The sequence below is a fragment of the Lucilia cuprina genome, chromosome 4, assembly GCF_022045245.1.
Source record: "Lucilia cuprina isolate Lc7/37 chromosome 4, ASM2204524v1, whole genome shotgun sequence".
NCBI lineage: Eukaryota > Metazoa > Arthropoda > Insecta > Diptera > Calliphoridae > Lucilia > Lucilia cuprina.
Window position 1 is genome coordinate 82,585,892 of NC_060952.1, and position 15,048 is coordinate 82,600,939.

Below are 15,048 nucleotides of genomic sequence, written 5' to 3' on the forward strand. Positions count from 1 at the left end.
ATAGACTAGACTATAGACTAGACTATAGACTAGACTATAGACTACACTATAGACTAGACTATAGACTAGACTATAGACTAGGCTATAGACTAGACTATAGACTAGACTTTAGACTAGATTATAGACTAGACTATAGACTTGACTATAGACTTGACTATAGACTTGACTATATACTAGGCTATAGACTAGGCTATAGACTAGACTATAGACTATACTATAGACTTGACTATAGACTAGACTATAGACTAGACTATAGACTAGACTATAGACTAGACTATAGACTAGACTATAGACTAGACTAGACTATAGACTAGACTTTAGACTAGACTATAGACTAGACTATAGACTAGTCTATAGACTAGACTATAGACTAGACTATAGACTAGACTATAGACTAGACTATAGACTAGACAATAAACTAGATTATAGACTAGACTATAGTTATTTCGAAATTTCGATACCAACCATCAAAAAAGATGGGGAGTATATTGATTTTGTCATTCCGTTTGTAACACATCGTAATATTGGTCATACATCCACAAAAGTATATATATTCTGGGTCCTCATTAAATTCTAAGACGATCTAGCCATGTCAGTCCGTCTGTTGAAAGCACGATAGAGTCCGAATGAAAAGAGATAGAGGCTTTCACATATATATATTTTATAGGTAAGGTTTGTTTGGTATTGAAAGTGGGCAATATCGGTCCACGTTTTCGGTTAGCCCCCATACGAGTGGCACCTCGAAAATTAGCTTTAACAGTGATAACTTGTTTAAAAATACGAATATAGCGATGACAAAAGTAAGTTTCTTATGATCCAAAATCAATTTTATGAGGACCCTACCCCCCATATAAGGTCCCCTTCAGAAAATGACATTACTGGTTTAAAATACTAGTATATAGATGAAATTCGACATAGGTAAGTTTCATACGAGTCAAAATTAATGTAAAAAATTTAATGAGGATTGGTCCATGATTGACCCTACATCCATATAAGGTCCCTTTCAAGAAATGACTGCTGAAATTCGACAAAAATAAATTTAATACGAACCAAACATCAACACAAACAAAATATACCCTTCCCAATAAAGTGGTGTAGGGTATAATACGTTTCGAAAATGTTGTGGTGGTACCGCGGTATTTTGCACATTGGGTATAGCTAGTTAATTTTTTTAAAATATTAATAACATTTAATTGAAATGCACGGATAAAGTTTTAAATTTTTTTTATAATTCAAACATATACTTCCGTTTTCTAACATATAGACATATATAACACTTTTGCCAATTAATTAAATTATGTATAAAACAAACAGTAAATACAACACTGTTACTCATAAAGCGACATCTACATGTCAATAAATTATTAAATCTTTTACTTTGTTCAAAACTAGCATTGAATAGTAAAAAAAAATATAAAACTACGTTTTATTTATAGTATTAAATATTTTATTTTTCCTAAAGAAATTTTTAAATATTTTAATAGGATTTATTTGCAATTTTCTTAAACAACTATTACAGAGTTGCATTTCTCGCTTTTTACAACAACTCTGTCTTAACCCTTCATTTGACAGTTGAAAATAGCTAAACACACACAACACCACACAACTGTCTAAATTAGCTTAACTGGCAAGTAAATCTTACTTTTAGTGAGTAGTCATTTTGTAGTAGTGTCGTGAACGGGTGTGTTTTAAAATATAAACTTAGCGCTGCGTATAACACTGATGGTAAAAAAACAACACCTATAAAAAATGAGAAAAAGTTAAATATTATAAAGTTTAGTGCAAAAATTCTATGTAAAATATATAGAAAATTGAAAATTTCGAGGTAAATTAAGAAAATTTAAAAAGTTTTCTAGTGAATAAAAGTAATTTTGAAAAGAAATTTTAAGTTTTTTTAATGAAAAATGTGGAAAACATAAAAAATTTCGAAGGCTTAAAAATTTTTCTGTGCAAAAATCAAATAAGAAAAATAATAAGAAGAAGAATTATTAAAAAAAAGAGAAAAAAAATATATAATATTCTAAATTTATACAAGTGTATATGAGTGTATGAGTATGTAAAGCAAAAGTGTATGTTGGTGTGTGCGAGAGTTTAAGAGCTAAAGAAAAGACCCGCTGTTGTGTATACGTGAAAAATTTCTTTACAACACCCTTGATTAATAGAACAAGAAGAATACAGAACTATAAAAAAAAAACAAATGAGCAGCAGCAACAACAAAAACCTTAACAACAAGAAAGTCAAGTGTGTCAAATGTAAAAAATAATATTAAAAATTTTTATTAAGGACAAAAATTAACAGAAATTATTAAAAATTAATTTGTTTCCTTTAAATTAAAATAAAAAAACTATTTGTTTTCTTTAAACTTAATAACTACAACAAAAATATAATTCTCAAAATCTAACTGTTTTTCCCCCCAAAACAAGTGTTTATTTATCTCTATTTAAAGAAAAATTCCTTTAGTTTGAATAAAATTCCTTTAAATAAGAAACAAGTGTTTTGTTTTGCTCTCTTTAAACGAAAAGGAAATAGGAAAAACACCAAAATGATTAAACAAAGCAAACAATGTGTAAAAAAATCTACCCTAATTCTTCGTTTATTTTGTTTTTGCATTTCCTTTGCACCCCTGCTGGCAGTTCTGTACTTTGTTGCTTGTTGGTCAAGTTCTCTTACAACGTCAAATCTATTGAGTTTCTTTCTTTTTTATATCCTTCATCTACGTGAGAAGGGTTTTTATAAGCGGCACAAAATTTTTTCTCTAAACCTAGAAAGGTCCATGATTGTCCATATCTGCCATATAAGATCCACTTCCAATTATAACTTCATCGTAAATTTTTATTTATAAATAAATAAATAAAAATATCCGAGATCGTTCTAGTTTAATTCTAGTTCAGTTCTAGTTTAGTTCAAGTTCAGTTCTTGTTAAGTTCTAGTTCAGTTCTAGTTCAGTTCTAGTTCAGTTCTAGTTCAGTTCTAGTTCAGTTCTAGTTCAGTTCTAAAGCAGTTCTAGTTCAGTTCTAGTTCAGTTATAGTTCAGTTCTAGTTCAGTTCTAGTTCAGTTCTAAAGTAGTTCTAGTTCAGTTCTAGTTCAGTTCTAGTTCAGTTCTAGTTCAGTTCTAGTTCAGTTTTAGTTCAGTTCTAGTTCTAGTTCAGTTCTAGTTCAGTTCTAGTTCAGTTCTAGTTCAGTTCTAGTTCAGTTCTAGTTCAGTTTTAGTTCAGTTCTAGTTCAGTTCTAGTTCAGTTCTAGTTCAGTTCAAGTTCAGTTCTAGTTCAGTTCTAGTTCAGTTTTAGTTCAGTTCTAGTTCAGTTCTAGTTAAGTTCTAGTTCAGTTCAGTTCTAGTTCAGTTCTAGTTCAGTTTTAATTCACTTCTAGTTCAGTTCTAGTTCAGTTCTAGTTCAGTTCTAGTTCAGTTCTAGTTCAGTTCTAGTTCATTTCTAGTTCAGCTAATGCTGAAGGGAATTAAAGATTCGGTAAAGCCGAATATAACACTCTGACTTGTTGTATGTAAGTTTATGTGTGGTTATGTGTGTGCGTGTGTCAATTCGTATATTACGTTCGTGTATTTATTTTTCTGTTATTGTTGCTACTGTTTAATTTTTGTAGTTATTGTGTCAGTCAGTCGTCGTTGTCATACAAGGACATTTTAGTTTTCCTCGAGATACACAACATTAAACAACGTCTAACGGTTGAATAAAACGTGTACAACTATAAAAACAACAACAATTAATTAACAAAATAGCAATAACAAGTTAACACTCATACATATACACCCATATGCATTTTCATTCATGTTAACAAATTGTGTTTTTTTTGTGTGTTTAGAAAAACAAACAAAAATAATCAAAATAGTACTACAACGTAAAGAAAAACAACACCCCCTCTTGGTAGTATTTTCTCTCACTTAAACACAATATAAAATTCTCAAATCACTTTTTCGCTCTCTCGAATTGAAAACCAGAAAAGAGAGTAGTAAAAATAATAATAAAATAAATATATAAAGGAAATTTGTCTTCAATTGTCATCAGGTGCATTTCCAGTGAACGAGTAATTAATTTGTTGTTTTCAAATGGTAAGTTTAATAAATTATTTTCTATTATTATTATTTAATTTTAAGTGTTTTTCTAATACTTTTATTTGTGTTAAGGGTTACGAAATAGGAAAGAATGGTTGAAAATTATTGAGTTTTTAACTTAATAAAGCGATTTTTGGATTTTATGCCAAATTTGGATTTTTGTTGTTAATTTTGGATATTTTGTTCTGCTGTAACACTAAACCTGATTAGGTCTGATTAGCTTTCAGTAGTACATAATAGATAGAAGACTGTAGGTCAGACAAAATACAGAGTATAACATTAACGTTCCAGCGACTCGTCTACCTCGCAGTTCAAATAGATTCCCATAGGTGTTAGCTCTAATATGGTACTTCACCAAGATTCTCTATCCGGGATCAATGTCTTGCAATTTGTGTCTCTGTAATAACCTAAACCTTAAGCTCTCACATCGATTAGCAGAGATCGTTATCGTACCATGTTTAATAGTTTTTGGTTTGAAAATATGGATAACATTGATCCAGTAAAATGTTGTTTTAAAAGAACGACACTTCATACCATAGGGCGACCACAACCATTGATTTATTGAAATAAAGATTTGATAAGTTGTTTTCGAGAAATGCTCATTTCAATTGGCCTTAACGATCTACCTCCGGGGGCATGTTACCTTTATGAAGGATCCTCATTTTGCTGTTATTGCAATCTTGGGAAATAGAGATAAACGCATGATGTTCAAATACATTCTCGAACCTTCCATAGAATGATTTGACATTGGGTTGAACCAGAGCACCACATATTCTGGTACCACGGAAACCGTTAGCCTGTAGGTTAGAGATTTTGACTTTGTCTTATCCAAAATATGAACATCTCAATTGGTTTCCAAGATCTCCCCCGGTGGAACACTCATCTTGGTGTTATTGCAATCTTGGGAAACTCATGATGCTAAAATGCATCCTGGAATGATTTGAGATGAAGTCGATGCATAATATCATATATTCTTGCACCAAGAAAACCGGTAGTCCGTAGAGCGGAGGTTCGGACTTTGTCTTGTACCTTCGGGTGGCACATGGTGGCTGTGGCTTAAACCCAAATTTGGGAAAAGTTAATGTCAGTTAAAAGACTGATGCAGGGTATATAGTTCGAGAACAATGCTTTTGCCGAGACAACAGATAACTCCACCCAGAAGAGTTACTGCTGTGCTAAACATTTGAAACGAGTTGGTGTTAAGTTTATATGAAACGGTATCTTACTTATACGTTTAGTGTATCTAGGAGTGTGTGTGTCAAATGTTGTTCTCTATGAGTGTGCCGAGTAAATTAGAAGTGTGATGGGATAAATGGTGACGATTAAAAGATATCTTTTACAAGTGATACCATTGAGTGTAAACCAATTTGTTTCAGGGTTTACACTGTTCGTATCGGATTTACTACTGTGTGTTCTCTCTGAGTAGGAACTAGTCCACGGCTTGATTTAATGGATTTGTGTTTCAGTCTACCGAATAAGTCTCAATGTCGTCGACTCAACAGTGGCCATCCCTTATGAATGGTTGTAAAAGAAAACTATGTTTCTACATCTCGGAAGTTGAGTAACAGATCTGTAAATAATCAGGGATTAGATAGCCCAAGTACTGTCTGTACATGGACCGACAGAAACATGAATAAAAATTTCCACCAGCGTGTAAGAAGCACAATAGGGCGCTGGGGTGTCGTCAGTAAGGCAAATACTTCTAGATATGGATATGTCAAGGTCATGCGTTTTAAAAACTTCCCGATTATTTACTGTGAAAGCACTGGTTAACGTCTTGGCGACATAATGCCAGCTTTGTTTGAAAAAGTGGCCTAAAATTAACGTTCAAAATGTGCTGCACTAAGAGCAGAGACGGTAGCTAATTGACCGAAATACACTCGAGGTCCATGAGGTCTTTTTTTCACAACAACAATCTTGAAAGATTGAATTTTGTCCTTGTGGGATGCTTGGTGGAGTTATAACCATAATGTTTACATTCTTCATTTCTTAAATTTCCAAATAGTCGCAAGATGTTCTAAATCTGTTAAAGAGATTTCATGGTGAAGATTTCTTTAAAAATTTGCCATTTATAACTGATTAAAACTATTTAGTCGAAAACATTTTTACTTTTTTTTTATATAATCTTCAAAAAGCGGTTAAATAAATTTTATTCCGAAAAAAACTTAAATTTCTTTTCCTTTACACTTTAGTTTTTATACCCTACAGTGGGAAGGGCATATTAGGTTTGTGATGATGTTTGTAACGCACAATAATATTGGTCCTATATCCACCTTAAAGTATACCAATCGGCTTAGAATCATTTTCTGAGTCGATTTAGCAATGTCTGTCCGTCTGTCCATGTAAAACTTGTAATCAAACTACAGATCGCAATTTTGAAGATAATTCAAAGAAATTTGCTACATGATCTTCTAAGGCTATTGAAAATGGTTAAGATCGGTCCATTATTTCACCTAGTCCCCATACAACTGAACCCCTGAATAGCGCTTTTAAGTTCATGATTATGTTACTGTACTCGTATCTCGACAGAAGGCCAAGTTCTATACTAGCCCTGATGACCTTCATGAACTATATAATTGTAGGACATCATTTGACCTTAGTCCCTATAGGAAGTCACCTTCAAAATTTTACTTAAATGTCCATAGTTTTGTTCAACAATAAATGGCTTAGATATATCTGACGTAAGGTACAATACAACTTAAATGTTTTATTATGAAAACTTATTCACATTTTACTTTTTGTAACAAGTGTAGAGTATTATATGATCGGCCTCACCCGACTATAATTCTTTACTTGTTTTTATATATTTCCACTATTCCATATATAAACACGATGATTGTTTGTTGTCTTATCACTAGTTTTATTCTATTTCATTTTTACAATTCTATGCACATAAAACAGCAAAAAATGAAAAAAAAACTGGAAAAGTACACACAGAACGAAATATACGATTTGAAAAATTCAGGTCATTGAATTATGTATACGAGTATATACGTATATACGTATGTATGTAACAATGTATGTGAAATAATGATTCCCTTTTCATTGTTGTTGATACAGTTGTTATAGCTGTTGTTGGGTTACGAAATGTATCATGTACCATTTTTCTGCTAATGGTTAACCCACCTCCTAAAATTGTTGTGTTTCTGTTCTAAAATTTAAATGTTTTTTTTCTTTAACTTTTACAACTGCTTTTTAAAATCATGTTTACGAGTTTTTAAGTATATGGCCCAAAATGTTTGTACTTATTTCCGCATTTATTTTAACCTAAATTTTTATAAAGATTACAACTCAATATGTTTGTTGCTTTCGTCCTTTTACAATTTACGCATATTAGACACAGCAAGAAAAGAAAAAAAATATGAAAAGGATAAAAAGTTTCCTTTTATACCTTTTCACCGAAAAGCATAAAAAGAAAACACGAATTTTTTAAGAAATCTTTTATCTAAGAGGAAATTAAAAAAGTTTTATTTGGGAGTGTTCATGATCATGCTAACCATCCAAGACTTGAAGTTCAATCAAGGACCTTCTCTTAAGTAGTCAATCTTCAGAGAATGTTCCAATAAACGAATTTAAAGTTTCCTTTATAATTGGCTTCTGTTCCAACTGATCATTCTACTCAACTCGCTAGTCTTATAGCAGCTTTATATCAAATTATGAAAACTTTTTTAACTTCTTTCAGATAACAAAGTAATCATTAAGATGCCGTCATATCTTTTCTTCAGAGATCAGAGTTGCAACGGTATATAACTACTTGAATTTCATTAATGCGGATTCGATGGGCACTACCATCTCTATAATTCAAACGTCTCCTAAACATCTACTTTTTTATAATATTCTCAGAAGTGATCTATAATCGTATTGTTGGGATTAAACGAACTTAAATTCAAAATCTTAATGGAGAAGTTATCTTATTATCTGGTTCTTTCAAATTGTCTAATCTCTGGCCATTGTTTACTGAATGTATTATTTTATTAAAGTTCAGAAAATCGGGACGTAATTCCTACGAATCTTTCAATCAGTGTTAGTCAAGAATACTATTTGCGGAATAACATCACTTTCAAGATACATACTTTAATGAATGCCTGACAGTGATAATGAAAGTATTCCAGAGTTTCAATGTTTCCTCTACGTAAGATCTACATTTGTCTGCATCACTCATAATACGTACCATCATACGTATTTCAGACTTGCTCATTTTGAGGAGATTTTTCGTCTTGTTCTCATCAGAGACCCCTCATAAGATCTTTGTGGTTCTATCCGTTTCATTATTCTAATTTTTTTAATTCAGCATTTGTTGCATCGAATTGTTTCGCGTTAGTCAGGTTAACTGTCTCGATCTAACATCCCTTTAAAGCTATGACTATCTCCGAGTGGCGAAGTACCCATATGATGTAAAATTTACCCCCGGGAAAGTACTTAGTCAAAGCTCTCCTACAATTCAATATGGTCCTAATTTTAAATCCATCACCTGTTACTGCCGTAATTGAACTCACGCTGTCCGTAAATATATTAAGAGCTGTAAGCGCCATATTTATCCCAATCCAATTCATAAACCACGTTATCGGCAGGACTTCCGCCTGGAAGCTTTTGTCATAATCAGGTCAACGGTAGTATATTCCCGGTTCTGACTCCTCAATATAAAACCCCAGGACCACATTGTCCCCAATCTAGAGCCAACAGTGTAGCAACAGATAAAAATTAATTTTTGATCTAATATTTCGCTTGAGTAAAGCATTCTACCGATGAGGCACGTCCCGTAATGACGTTCGCCTAAAGTAAACTGCCGTTCGGCTGTAACCTCCGCCTAATATCCCAAATATGTTTTAATGGGCGGAATATCCAACACTTTGTATCACTTTGTACCCAATCTAGAGCCATCAGTATAGCAATAGATTCCAATTGGTTTTTGCTCTAATGTTCCGCTTGGGGTTTCCAAAGTTCCCGATGTTGCTCGTCCCATAATGACGTTCGCCTAAGATTAAGTGCTATGAGGCTGTAACCTCCGCCTTATATCCTAAAGTGGCGGAATATCCAACAACTTTGCCAGAGACAAAACATAAGCCAATTACACTTCTATAAAGCAAATTTGTCATTGTATGACTAAGCCCCCATTCCATGCCCATAGTTCTCCTTCATATCACCCACTACCGATATGACTTGTTGATCCTATCATCCTTTTAATTAATGTTCGAATCTGCTAGTTTGGGTTTAACCTTTAGCCATGACGTACACCCCAAAACGAGCTCTTTAATTTAAAAGCGTCAAGACAAAATTCCATCCAAGAGCTACTGGTTTTCGTGTTACCTGATTATATTACTCTTTGTATCATATACAACCTGGTCATTTCTGAACCATTTACGAGATCTAGTTAGTTTTGTGACCTTTCTGAGCTTAAGGGAAGGAAAATTATAGAAAACTAGAAAAAAATGGAATCATAAGAGATGGGCTACAAAGACTGCCTTGTCTTGCTAATACAGGCTCAAGACATCAACGCCTCAGATCAGTGTTTTGACCTAGTCATCGCTGACATGCATTTCTTTGGCTGATACCATCGATGCATCTGATATTTAAAGGAAATTGAGAGTGCCTACGTTTTCCAAGTTCTAAAGCTAAAATGTAAGCCAAGGGGGTCATGTAGTCAGGGGCACTAGTGTTTTGTTGAAAATATGAAGGTCTCCTATTATCTAGGCACCGATTAGGCTCTTAACTTTATATTAGTCTTACTAATGCCTGCATGCTTTCTGTTAAATTAAATTTTCCCCCAAAACCGAAAATTTTCCATACAAAATATAAAAATAAGGAAAAAGCAAAAATGAAAATAAGTAAAAAAATTATAGTCGGGCAAGGTCGACCATATAATACCCTATACCTGTTAGAATAATTAAAATGTGATTAAGTTTTCATAATAAAACATTTAAGTTGAATTGTACCTTGCCTTGTTCCTTGCATTTAAGTCAAATTTTGAACGGGGCTTTTTATAGGGACTAAGGTCAAATGAGGCCCTATAATTATAGAGTTCATGAGGGTCATTAAAGCTAGTGTAGAACTTGGTTTTGCAGCTTTTTGTCGACATACGCGTATATTAAACATTGAAAGCCCTATTCCGCGGGTTCAGTTGTATGGGCGCTAGGTGGAATAATGGACCGATATTAACCATTTGCAATAGGCTTCGTCTACGGTACTATAGAAGATCATGTATCAAATTTCATTAAATTATCTTTAAAATTGCGATCTGTAGTTTGTTTACAATGAACCCCCAGGTTTAGTTGTATGGGGGCTAGGTGAAATAATGAACCGATCTTAACCAATTATCGTCCTTGGGATAATAGACGATTATGTACCAAATTTCATTGAATTATCTTCAAAATTGCGAACTGTAGTTTGATTACAAGTTTTACAAGGACTGACAGACAGACAGATGGACAGACAGACAGACGGACATAGCTAAATCGGATATAGGGCCAATATTATTGTGCGCTATAAACATTAGCACACAAATCCTATACACCCTTCAAACTAAAGTGGTGTGGGGTATAAAAACAATAATGTGCCCCCCCAAAATATCGAGCATGAACGGCGGCTATTTCTTAACCACATTTGTGGTCCATATATGTGTTTATATCATTTTAAAGACTCAAATGCCAATGATTTATAAATGAAATTGTTTTCCTATAAAGATTTCTTCATTCAATAACAAAACTGTTGCCAAATATTGACTTAATTCCTATAAAGAAAAAGCATAATAAAAAAACCAACAAATGCGTTTGTTAACCTTTTGAACTTTTAAATCCAAACGGGGTATATAAAAAAACATACATATTAGACCCTATGCAGCAGCATTTATTCATATGTTACACAATGGACCATATTCTTTTCTTTTGACTTTTTGCTTAAAATGTTGCCCTTTTAGTGCTTTATTTTAATATATTTTTTTTAAATTTAATATTACACAGTTTATTGCACAAGTTAAGCGTTATTTATTGTTGTAATACTCACACATATTTTATTGTTATAAAACTTAAGTGTTTTCATTATTGTTATTACATACATATATAATACTATTACGACTACAAGTAGAAGTATTATTATATAGTAAAAATATGAAAAATTGATCTTGAGGGACTTTTAACGAGTCATTGAGTGTGTTAGTCGTTCATGAACCAAAGTGTATGTATGTATGTACGACGACATAGTACTCATATGGTGGACAATATAACAAATACTATATTCATTGCACATTTTGTTGTTGTTGTTTTTTACATTTTCTTGTGAAATTTATATATATTATGGCTTTTTGGGTTGTATTGAACCTTCATTGTGCACTTTCTAAAGTGTGACAGTTAATTGCAGTGGTGGTTGTAAAGGAATGTAAAGTTAAAACTTATAAAAAGATCAGTTTTCCCAGTTGAAATCCACAAATTTTTACTATAACAGCTGTTGATATGGCTCGAGATGCTAGCGATCAATAGAATGATCGAACAAACTGAGATCAAATGGTCTTATCAAACTGCGATCATTAAGTTTAATATAATCAATATTTTTTGAGTTTTTTTTTGTTTTGTTGATATGGCTCGAGATGCTAGCGATCAAGAGTAGTCAAACAAACTGAGATCAAATGATCTGATCAAACTGTAACAAACTGAGATCAATTGGTCTGATCACACTGCGATCATTAGGTTTAATATGATCAATATTTATTTGAGTTTTTTGTTTTGTTGATATGGCTCGAGATGCTAGCGATCAGAATTGTAAAACAAACTGCGATCAAATGATCTGATCAAACTGTAACAAACTGAGATCAAATGGTCTGATCAAACTGCTATCATGAAATATTGTTTTTTATATATTGTTTTTTTCTTTTGTTGATATGGCTCGAGTTGCTACGATCAGAATGATAAAACAAAGTGAGTGAAATGATCTGATGATCATTTATTTATTTTAGTTTTTTGTTTTCTTGATATGGTTTCAAATGCTAGCGATCAAGAAGGGTCGAACCTACTGCAATCAAATGACCTGATAAAACTGTAATCATGATGGGTTTTGGATAAAGCACATAACAAGAGGCTTAACAGTTTAGAATTCAAATATCTCATTGAATGTGGATCATAGTTAAATTCCACATTGACGTTATATCTTTACCAAGTTATGATTTTAAAGATATATATTATACCCTACACCACATATAGTGGGGAGGATATATTGGGTTTGTGCTGATGTTTGATATTGGTCCTATAGTCCGTCAGGTCGCAATTTTGAAGATAATTCAATGAAATTTGATACATGATGGTCTATTGTCCCGGACGGCGATATTGTAATTAAAACGAAGTCTATTGAAAATGGTTAAGATCGGTCAATTACTTCACCTAGCCCCCATACAACTGAACCCCCGAATAGGGCTTCTTATCAAACTGCAGGTCTCAATTTTTAAGATAATTCAGTAACATTTGGCACATGATCTTCTATGGTACCGTAGACGAAGCCTATTGAAAATGGTTAATATCGGTCCATTATTTTACCTAGCCCCCATACAACTGAACCTCCGAATGTAATCAAACTACAGGTCGAAATTTTGGATATAATTCAGTGAAATTTCGCACATGATCTTTTATGATACCGTAGACGAAGCCTATTGAAAATGGTTAATATCGGTCCATTATTTCACCTAGCCCCCATACAACTGAGCCTGCCAAATAAGGCTTTTAAGCCAAGTTCTATACTAGCCCTGATGACTCTTATGAACTCTATAATTATAGGGCTCCCTTCAAAATTTGACTTAAATGTCCACAGTTTTATTCCACAATAAACGGCTTAAGTATTTCTGAGACAAGGTACAATTCAACTTAATTGTTTTATTATGAACTTAAGCAGATTTTATTTCTGTAAAAGGTGTAGGGTATTTTATGGTCGGCCTCGCCCGACTATAATTTCTTATTTGTTTTAGAATAGTTTCTCGTCCTTTTGAAAAATAAACAGGCCAACTGTTTTTAAGTAAAAATCTTTTGTGGACTGACCACAGGTGAAGCACATAAGAACATTTTAAAACGTTTTTTACAATAAAGTGATCTTTTGGTGATCATTTTAAATTCGATTTCTATTGAATTCTTGATCTTGGAATGATCTCAAAGCCTTTTGGGAAATAACTAAGGCAACTGTTTTTATACCTCCCGAAACTATTGCAAGAAAAATTATGGGACAATTAACAACATGTAAAGTGGAATAGTTAAGGAGATCACTAATGACTACGTTATAGTGATCACTTGGTGATCTTGTCAAAATAGAATTTTTTCAATTCTTACAAATAAAGTAATGATCAGTTGAAACAAATAATTGATTGAATAAGCAAAATTTAAATAAATTTGTTTTTGCAAACGACCCATTTTAAAAAAAAAAAAACATTTACAACATTACAAGTATCTAGCCTATAAGATACCTATTGCAAATATTCACTATATTTATTGATTTTTAATCGAAAATTATTTTTCTTTTGTACCTAATCTCTGACTTTGATCTGCCATAAACAATACAGCCTTGTAATTTTTTTGTTCATACTTTATGTCTTTTTATAGAGAAACATTTTATAATTAAACACTTGTTATCAATTCAATTGCGTTTGTTCATTGTATCGTGACTAGGCTGAGTTTTTTTCTTTTTCATTCTCTGTGCCTTTAATGCTTGTACTATATGAACAAGTATTGGGTTTCAGACACACCATTTGCCGTAAATGATAAAAAAAGCGATAAAATATTGATAATATTTAGTATCACATACTAAAATGTATATACATACATATGTACACATGTTCATACGCGTTTATATATAAATATTTATGTATAAAGATGGTGTGGGAGCTTATATATGTTTTTTTATATATAAGTAAGTTTCTACTATTTGTATATTATACATATGTCGTACTATATAAATATTAAAACCTTTAGAGACTAAAAGCAAAAAGTACTTATAGTACAATAAATTGTGACTTTAGTAGGTTTGCAAATGGCGCGTACGCACATACATATATACATATAATCTGCAAGTTTATGATAAACTTAATAAAAAATTTGTAGAAAATTGCAGAAAATTTGCTCAATATAAAATTTGTTATGAATGTATATGTCTCTAACAGATAACTTATGGCGATTATAGTGTGAACTTGTGTGTATAAAGATATAATTACATTATGTGGCCTGGCAGTGAGTAAAGAATATCGGTGTTTTAACAATCCCAAAGGTATAGTTTATAGTTCAAGGTTAATTTGCTAACTAAAAACTATGCAGCAGTTTATGGTTAGCTCTATAACCATGTCGATACCATGTCAAGACGACAGGCTTTAGACTGGTACATAGTCCATACAATAGAATGGTTTATAGTATATACTATAAACTGATTTATAAACGAGACTATAGACTGATCTAAAGAGGGATCTATAGTCCAAACTACAGACTGAACTATAGTCCACACGATAGATTAATCTATAAATCAGACTTAAGACTGATCTATAAAAACGACTATAGACTGTTATTTAGACGGATATATAGTCTTATCTATATACTTATCTAGACCGATCTGTTAACCAGACTATAGAATGATATAATGACGTATCTAGACTGATCTATAAACCCGATATAATGACGGATCTATAGTCCAAACCATAGACTGATCATTAGTCCAAACTATATCTTAATCTATAGTCTAGAATACAGACTGATCTATAGTTCAGAAAATAGATTGATATATAAACCAGACTATAGACTGATCTATAGTTCAGAAAATAGATTGATATATAAACCAGACTATAGACTGATCTATAGTCCAGACTACAGACTGAACTAAAGTCTAGTCTATAGCACAAACTATAGAGTGATCTATAGTCTAGACTGATCTATAGTACAGACTATAGATTAATCTACAGTCCCGACTATAGAATGATCTATAGTCCCGACAATTGAGTGATATATAGTACAGACTAGAGTACTGA

General features: G+C 32.3%; 1 long non-coding RNA gene across 2 annotated transcripts in view; it reads left to right on the forward strand.

The window, feature by feature from the left end:
- Positions 1 to 1,638: 1,638 nt before the first annotated feature.
- LOC111685973 overlaps positions 1,639 to 15,048 on the forward strand; it is a 42,904-nt gene continuing 29,494 nt past the window's right edge. For both annotated transcript variants that reach the window (XR_006940763.1, XR_006940764.1), the window contains exons 1-2: positions 1,639 to 1,825; positions 3,821 to 4,067. This is a non-coding gene — a long non-coding RNA (uncharacterized LOC111685973). The remainder of the gene's footprint in view (positions 1,826 to 3,820; positions 4,068 to 15,048) is intronic.